Here is a 10,039-nt window from a genome sequence, read left to right as displayed (position 1 = left end):
CTGAGGAAGCACATTGAAGGACTGTCTCTCTTTATGTAGTGTCCTGACTTGCAGTAACAAAGGCTCAGTGTGGTATTGGACTGGATCAGAGAGAATTTGGCCGCTAACAGAGGAGATGACTAGAGGCTTCTCAAGGTGGACCACAGGGAAGTGATGCCAGGAGACCAGAACAGCATCCACGAAATTTCCTGCAGAACCGAAATCCAGAAAGGCAGCCATCTGGAACTGAGCACCTGTTACTGTGCTGAGCAAAACGGGTAGGTGCAGACACAGAGAAGCTTTATTCACAAGGCATCACAAGTATGCAGCAGGTTAAGGAATAGGGGCTATCCCCAGTGGACATTAAAGAGAGCTTATACCAGAGCCCTCAACAGAAACAGACATAATCTTATATACCCACAACAATCGGATGACTCGAACTATACCCGCAATAGGTACTCTGACCCTTCCTACACCCCCACATTAGTCCTGCAGTACAGCCCCCAGTTCAAAGCTATCTCCAACATTGTAAACCAACATATTCCCTTACTCAAAACAGACCCCGTACTTGAAAACATTCTTAAAAATGGTTGCCGCATTGTTTCCAGAAGAGGCCAAAGTCTGGGGAATTTACTCTCCCCCTCTCTGTTCTCCACACAATCTAAACCAACTTGGCTCTCCACCCAGGGTTTTTTTTAGATGCGGACCCACCCGCTGCCAAACCTGCAAATTTGTGGAAAACAGAAAGAAAACTTTCTCCTCAAGTGATGGCTCAAAGGAATTTGCCATCAAAAAATTCCTCAACTGTAACTCGGATAATGTAATATACATCATACACTGCACCATGTGTAATCTGATGTATATTGGGCATACATCTCGCAAGTTTAAAATCAGGTTCCTGGAACATGTACGAGACATCATGAACCCCACGGGTCGCAACCTTTCCGGTGCATCACAGCACTTTGTTACAGTTCATAATGGGGATGTTCGTTTTCTTACCACTTATGCCATAGAGAAGGTCCATGTGAACATTAGGGGGGGCAACAAGACAGCCCGCTTGGCCAATAGAGAGGCATTTTGGATTTTCTCCCTGGGAACCTGTTTCCCTCAAGGTCTCAATATGAGAAGGGAACTAATGTATCACTACTAATTCTATGTTTTGCCGGTCTCCCAAAATTTCCAAGTATTCCATGCTTCAGTGGTGCTGGTTCAGGACTGCTCTCATTCATTTGCAGCCTATCCAGTACCACTGTATCCCATTGTCCATGCTCTTTCTTTTAAATGACTTTCTGTCAAAACATTTTTTTATTTTAACATGCTTATACTGTTGGTTTTACCAGATTGTACTCTCATGTTTTTCTAACATTACTTGTTTTATTCGCCCTAGATCCAACGCTACCTACCTTGACGTTTGGAGGGGTTTTCTCGGTTTCGCCGCGAGGATCCTCGTCGTGTTCACCTGAACCTAGTTGTTCCAGGGGCTCTCGTCTGGAATCTCCGCTGTGGTGCCGACAGGATTTCTCCTCACCATGGTCCCCCTTTGTTGTCCCCATTCGGAGCTGCCTTGCCTGCTATACAGCTCTCTATGCCCGAGATTCATGTGCGCCTGGGTTGCCAGGCAACCACAAGTGTGAGACACTACACGATCATGTGACCTGGGTGTGTCAAGTGATCCAGGTCATGTGACCGAACATGATCCGGCTATGATGCCGAGACCGTGCTACTAATCTATACGGATTATCCATATTCCAAGGAACAAGATAAGATGTTTCTGTCGGAAATTTTTTATCCCGGCCAGCAACCGCTGCACCACCAAACATCGGAAATGGTTAATGTTATGTAGCACTGTTATGCTTTACTGTTGGTGGGTGGCAGCGGAAGTGGGCGTTTTTTTGTGGGGAGGGGGGAGGTACCTCTAATTGTACTGGGCTTTAAATGTATCAACATGTTGTATGTAATGTAGCCATGACTAAAGACAGGGCAACTGTCCGAAACGCGCAGGCATCACTGTCTATCCGAGTGGATTACTGAATTTTTGTATATGCACTGAATAAAAGAAATCCTTGGTGTTTGGAGCCTGGCTGGACCGTGAATTCCTTTTTCCAAGCTTTATTCACACCTAGGGACGCTTCTCCCAAGAACCCTAGGTGCAAGCGTTTCCCGGATGCTGAGGACAGAGTGGACAGGCCTCAAATGTTCTAGGCTGGCACACTAGAGGCAGAGGTTCTCCAGATATCGCCTAGAACGTTCCTGAGAAGACAGCCAAGCTCTTTTTCCACTTGCATAGGTTCCTCTGGAGCAGTCACGGCAAGGGAGAGAAGCGGCCTTTGGAAGGCAGGAGCCAAGTGAGTCAAACGTTGGACCCGAAGTTACGGTTGTCCAAGACGTTGTTCCTCAGAGCACTCCAATAAGCGGATATCTATCCGAGTGGCCAGAGAGATAAGACCACTCAGAGTAGATGGCAATTCTCAGGCTGTCAGTGCATCCTTAACTTGTCCGAAAAGTCCGTTTAAAAGCTTACAAACAGGGCTGCTTTGTTACAGGCTAGCTCCGAGGCCAGTGTATGGAACTGAACCGCATAGTCACAAACAGATGAGTCCCTGCAGCGCAGGTTCAGCAGTTCAGTCTCGGCTGAAGACACCCATGCAGGTTCTTCAAAAACGGATGGGAACTCAGAGAAGAAAGAGATGACGTCCGCTGTAACCGGGTCTTTTCTGTCCCAGAGGGCCCATGCAAAGGCCTTCCTGGAGAGGAGGCTGATGATAAATGCCACCTTAGACTGTTCCATGATAAGCTCAATGTGCAGGGAGCACTGGGTGATAAAGCCCCTGCACAATTTGTGGTCCCCATCATACTTTGAGGTCATGGAATTTCTCAACCTGGGTTCCATGGCAGGCAGGCCAAACAGAGTAGCAGAGGAAGTCGCAGGAACCTGGCACTGATGCTGAGTAGCCATCATCTGCTGTAGCATGGTGGTGACTTGACCTAGCTGTTCACCTTGTGTGGCAATCTGCTGGAATTGCTGGACCACTATAGTGGTAAGATCATCCAATTCAGGAAGCGGGTCCTTGGCGGGATCCATGGCCGGATCTTACTGTCAGGATCAGTGGTAGTGGATCCTCTGGACCACCACGGACGATGATGTAAGCCGACACCTGGGACCGGAGTCTAAGTGGCACCCAGTTTTCACCAGAGCCCACCGCAAAGCGGGTTGGACTTGCTGTGGCATGGTACCACCAGGTCGTTCCACAGGTGGGACTTTTGTCTTCGGTGGCAGCCAAGGCGAAGTACAGAGTCGTAAGGCAAGATTGTAGTCAGGGACAGGCAGGAGGTTGAGATGGGCAGCACAGGATCAGGGTCGGTTACGTAGTGGAAGGTCAGGATGGGCAGCACAGGAACAAGGCCAAGAAAAAAATCGAGGTCAGAACGGGAAATTGGGAAAATCGCACATGGCATTAGGAAAGCTTTCTCTAAGACTATGAGTCACAAAGATCTGTCAGGGAAGACAGGAGAAGGCTGAGACTTTATCAGAATTGGCAGCCAGCCAGCACCAATTTTTTGCCGAGGATGCGCACGCCGGCCTGTCAGAGCCAGCGCTGGATCGAGGAGAGGTGAGAGCTGCGGCAGGGGCCAGGGGGGACACTGAGGAGCATGGGGACCCAAATAATGGGTCGCAGGAGCACCCGTGACAATAATGAGACAATTAACCTACTGAAACGCAGCTACCCTTTTTCCTGGTCCTTACACTATATTGTCTACTTAGGAAGTCAGATTTCTGTGGACCTAGCTTCCACATTCTCCCGCAATTTCTTACAGAAACTACAAGGCAATTTTAAAAATTGGGCGGGCTGCCTAAGCTGTATAAAAATGACGGTCTTACCGAGGCTTTTATACCTCTTTCAAATGATCCCACTAGTTCTCCCTAGTCATTTTTTTTAACAAATAACAGAAATTTGTAAACCGCTTCCTCTGGGGATACTGTCCACCAAGGATATCTAGAGTGACCCTAATCCACAGAAAGTTACAGAGGGGATTGGGTTTACCTGATCTCAAAGGATATTATGTGGCATGGATATTAGACTTGTTCCACGCAGGCTCAAGAAAACTATGGGAGGGCTTGGAGTGGCACATATAAAAATAAAGTAAAATCAACCCACAGTTACACTAAAACATTCACATCTATTAGTGCACACAGACCGCTGGTTACGCAGGCATCTCAGAGGAATACTTATACTTCCAGGCACAAGGAGAAGTTATGGAACGGCACTGTGTAGTTGTCAGGTGCAGGTCTTCACAAAGGGTCCGGCATGACCCACCAAGTATGATCAATGAAGGAGGATGAAGCAGCACTCCAGGAATAGTGAAAAAAGGGAATATTTATTCCACCATAGAAGAAACGTTTCCCTTATCTATAAAGGCATTTTTAAGCATAGTGAGAGTCAGTAATCAGCTGACTTAAATAGGTGGCATGGTCATCGCCGGTACACGTGACATCTCATAAAGAGCAGCATAATGCATAGAGAAATAGTGTATAAACATAAGTGCAGTGAGATAATAAACAGTGACTTATGCAATCAATATATATAGTACAAAAAAGTGAAAAAATTATATCCATAAGGTAATCCACGCTTGTCCATGGATACCAGCATAACGCTGTCATAGCGTGTATATACAATACATCAATTCGTGTCTAACAACAGTGTATAGTGAATGTTAAAAACAAGGTGTAACAATAACTAGAAATGCAATACAAATATGTAGACTCAAAAAGAAAGAAGTCAGGGCAGAAAGAGGCCGTCAATCTGCCCGATTGAAGCAATCAGAGTCAAGAGTATGCGCATGCGTATAAGAGTAAAGAGTCCACATAGCGGCCATCTTGATTAAGGGAAAACCAGACATTCAATTCAAGTGCAGCGAGGACCTCACGGGTGGACTACAACGAACCAAGCGGGACATTGAAGGGTGATGTACGGGAGGATAACACAGGGTCCAAGGTAAGTTGAGACAACAGGCTCAGGATATCACATCATGCCATGTGGCTAAGAAGATCTGGCCCGTATTTACGCCCCATCTGGGATTGTTATCTTATCCGAGGAGTCCACTAGTTCCAAATCACCTAGCAGTCACCGCAAGTCAGAAAGTCATATATGCTGTAGAGTTTAAGAATGAGAGGAAAAATTAATAATTGGCCAATGTGGACCCCTTAATATAATCAATGTGAACTCAAAAAGACACACCTTGCATAATTAGAGAGAGACATTAGACAATAGTAAAAGATTTTTACAAAAAAGAGGAGTATGTCATAATTTAGGGAACAAGTCATCAAAGAATCGGATCCAGTAGGGTAGAGACATCTTCGAACACAACACATTAAATAAAGACATTGAGAGGAAAATCTCTATTGAGACCTGAGGGGTAAAGAGAGTTAAGTTTATGTATCCACTGTACCTCCCTGCATTTCAATAGCAATTCCCTGTTGCCACCAAATTTAGGGCTACTCTAGAGTAGGGCTACTCTATCAATAATCATAAACCGGAGGTCTTTCAACCTATGATTAGCGTCAACAAAATGAGATGGGACGGGAAGATCAGTTTTCTTAGTCTGTATGTTAGACCTGTGATTGTTAAGTCGAAATCTGCATTCGGTAGTCGTTTCTCCAACATAAAGGAGATTACAGGGGCATTGGAGGACATAAATGACAAAGTCACTTCTACACGTGAGAGTAGAATTAATTTTGAACTTCCGTTTTGTGATAGGATGGGTAAACTTATCGCCCTTCAACATTGAGGTACAGTAGTCACAGGCCATACACACGGAAATCAACCCTTTACGGGACAGTTTGTCCCTTCTAGAAATTGACACGTCTGTTCTCACAATCCTGTCCTTCAAATTTTTACTTCTCCTATAGGAGAACAATGGAGGTGTCAGTACCTGTCCAGCAACCGCACAACCACAACCAGGCTTGGCGCTAGCTGTCAGACTAGGTAAGTGGTGGCAAACTCACCCTGCGACGTCCCTGCGGGCTAAGGCCCTGCCTAAAGCAGATAAACCGCCCTGATAAGGGCGAACCCACTATCAGGAACCTAACTGACAGTCCCTGAGTGACCCTACAAGATGAAGGTGAAAACTTACTTCGTCTGGTAGCTGCTGGATGGTGGAGCGGACAGGTAACCGGAATACAGACATAGGTCATTGTTCACACTGGCGCACAGAACACAAACACAGAACAGAGACAGGGACAGGGACAAAACAACAGATATATACAGGTAAGGTCAAGATCAAACGGGTTATATACAGGTCAGGTTAAGATCAAGATCAAGCGGGTACAGATACAGGCAGACAAACAGACAGGTAAAACTGAACTAGAAACACAGGGAAGACAAGAATCAAAATAACCAGCCAGGTAAGATGGGAATGGGCAGGTATATAAGGCCGACCCTGGACACGCCTCCAGGAGCACACTGGGGGAACTCTCCATCAGGCTAGTAACCCTTGCTGGGCAGGACAGAAATGCAAGGAGCAGGGTGTGGCCCAGTTAATCCAAACACAACAGTAAGCCACAGTTCACACACAAATAAACAGCATGTATTCCTGTATGTTTTTGCAATATGTGCTCAGAATACTCCAGTTATTACGAATAAAGGAGGCAAAGTTCTGGCTAAGTATGGTATAAGTAGAGACCATGGGAATGCATGCATTGTCTTTCCTAGTTCTGTTCTTGGAAAGTAACATAGTACGATCCAGGTCTATGACCCTCTCAATGTGTTTTCCCACCACTGATTTGGGATAACCTCTGCTGACAAATTTATTACCCATACTGTAAAGACCAGTTAATTGGGAGTCCCTGTTGTCCACAATCCGCTTGACCCTCAGGAGTTGGCTATAGGGCAGCGACTGCACCATGGGCCAGATTTATCTGTTTTTTTAGACTTTTTGGCTGAGGTATGTATTTGCGTCTTTTTTTGAGACTTTCCAGATGTTTTCCTAATTTATGACATGCGACTTAAAATGTCTCAAAAATGTTTCAAAAGTGATCCTCACCAGAGCAGGCGCAGATAACCAAAAAAACCAATCAGACACATTTGATAAATCAACTTTCTTCTTTTTTTGTGTTTATATTTGCATTTTTGAGATTTTAACCCCTTCACGCTCCGTGACGGATATATCTGCCATGGAGCTGTGAAGGTTGTATGAAGAAGGCTCACGGGCTGAGCCTTCTTCATACAGAGATGGGCTTTGCTGCATATCGCAGCAAAGACCCATCGCTATCACCCGTGGTCGGTGCTTGCACCGATCGCGGGTGTTAACCTTTTCTTTGCCGCCGGCAAAGTCGCCGGCGGCACTTTAAACTTGGCGGCGCTTGGTTGCCATGGTAGCATCGGGTCTTCATTTGACCCGAGGATACATGGCCTTCTGCATATACATTACAATGAGCCTGTGGCTCATTGTAATGTATAGTGAGCAGAAATGCCATATACTGCGATACAGTAGTATTGCAGTATATGGCAGGAGCGATCAGACCATCTAGGATTAATGTACCCTAGAGGGTCTAAGAAATAGTGGGGGAAAAAAAAGGAAAAAAAAAGTTTAAAAAATGTAAAAAAATTATAAAATATTAAACGTTCAAATCACCTCCCTTTCCCTAGAACTGATATAAAATATAATAAATAGTAAAAATCACAGACACATTAGGTATCGCCGCATCCCAAAATGCCCGATCTATCAAAATATAAAAACGGTTATTGACGGCGGTGACCTCCGGAACGGCAAATGGCGCCCAAATGTCCAAAATGCGACTTTTACACCTTTTTAGATGACATAAAAAATGTAATAAAAAATGTTGCACAGTCCTCAAAACGGTAGCAATGAGAACGTCGGCTCATTTCGCAAAAAATGACACCTCACACAGCTCCATGCGCCAAAGTATGAAAAAGTTATTCGCGTCAGAAGATGGCAAATTTTTTTTTTCTTTTTTGTACACATTCGTTTAATTTTTGAAAATGTATTAAAACGCAATAAAACCTGTATAAATTTGGTATCACCGCGATCGTACCGAACCAAAGAATAAAGTAGAGGTGTTATTTGGAGCGCAGAGTGAAAGTCGTAAAAACTGAGCCCACAAGAACATGACGCACATGCAGTTTTTTTCAATTTTTCCACATTTGGAATTTTTTTGCGGCTTCCCACTACATGGCATGGAATAATAAATAACATCATGGGAAAGTAAAATTTGTTACGCACAAAATAAGCCCTCACACAGGTCTGTACACGGAAAAATGAAAAAGTTATGGATTTTTGAAGATGGAGAGCGAGAAATTCGCGAAAATACCCTGCATCCTTAAGGGGTTAATGCAGATTTTTTTGCATGCGATTTTTTTCCTTTTTTCCCATCCGTTTTGACTGCATGGAAACTGCACATTGAATATGGGAGAGTGAAAATCTGCATCAATGGGGAAAATGTTTTTTTGTTATTTTGTAACTTCATGTTTATTTTTCACATAAACATTTTGTCATAAGCATCAGGAGCATCAGTCATACAGCTGTTCTTGATGTTTTTTTATATATATACATTAAATTGATTCTTTTAAACAGAAAACAATAATGATGCTTAACAATATAAACCATCATAATATGGGGCTGTTCACATTAACCCCTTCTGGATGTTGCCAGCAGAATGTCGTCGGCTGATTTATAGAATGTTTTCTCATTGAGACTTTTTACAAAAAGTCGCAAATATATGAAAAAGTCTAAAAAAATGCAGAGATGGATCACATCTATCTAAGCAAATTTTGACATTAGACAAATATGGCGCAAAATTGAGACATATTAGGTGCAAAACAATGCGCAAAAGAGAACAACTTAAGATAAATCTGCCCCCTTGTTTCTGGTGTGGTAACTATCAAATCTAAGGAGTGTGTTGCAGTCCGTCTCCTTCACATACAAAACTGTTCTTAGATAGTTATCCACCATAAACACCTTGGAGTCCAAGAGTTGTAACCCCGACTCCCTAATTCTAAAATAAGATAAGCCAATTCTAAGATAAAATAAGCCAGTTCTAAGATAAGATAAGCCAGTTCTAAGATAAAATAAGCCAGTTCTAAGATAAGATAAGCCAGTTCTAAGATAAGATAAACCAGTTCTAAGATAAGTTAAGACAAGCCAATTCTAAGATAAAATAAGATAAGCCAATGCTAAAATAAGATAAAATAAGCCAATTCTGAGATGAGATAAAATAACCCAATGCTAAAATAAGATAACATAAGCCAATTCTAAAGTAAGATAAGACAAGCCAATTCTAAGATAAGATAAGCCAATTCTAAAATAAGATAAGAAACCCCAATTCTAAGATAAGATAAGCCAATTCTAAGATAAGATAAGCCAATTCTAAAATAAGATAAGCCAATTCTAAAATAAGATAAGCCAATTCTAAAATAAGATAAGCCAATTCTAAGATAAGATAAGCCAATTCTAATATAATATAAGCCAATTCTGAGATAAGATAAGCCAATTCTGAGATAAGATAAGCCAATTCTAAATTAAGATAAGATAAGCCAATTCTAAAGTAAGATAACATAAGCCAATTCTAAAGTAAGAAAAGATAAGCCAATTCTAAGATAAGCCAATTCTAAAATAAGATAAGAAAACACAATTCTCAGATAAAATAAGCCAATTCTAAGATAAAATAAGCCAATTCTAAGATAAAATAAGCCAATTGTAAAGTAAGATAACATAAGCCAATTCTAAAGTTACATAAGCCAATTCTAAAGTTACATAAGTCAATTCTAAATTCAGATAAGAAAAGCTAATTCTAAGATAAGATAAGCCAATTCTAAGATAAAATAAGCCAATTCTAAAATAAGATAAGCAAATTCTAAAATAAGATAACATAAGCCAATTCTAAAGTAACATAAGCCAATTCTAAAGTAAGAAAAGATAAGCCAATTCTAATATAAGAAAAAGCAATTCTAAGATAAGATAAGACAAGTCTAAGATAAGATAAGTCAATTCTAAGACAAGATAAGTCAATTCTAAGACAAGATAAGCAAATTCTAAAATAAGA

The sequence above is a fragment of the Engystomops pustulosus genome, chromosome 2 (genome assembly GCF_040894005.1).
Source record: "Engystomops pustulosus chromosome 2, aEngPut4.maternal, whole genome shotgun sequence".
Lineage (NCBI taxonomy): Eukaryota > Metazoa > Chordata > Amphibia > Anura > Leptodactylidae > Engystomops > Engystomops pustulosus.
Note: the sequence above shows the minus strand (reverse complement) of the source record.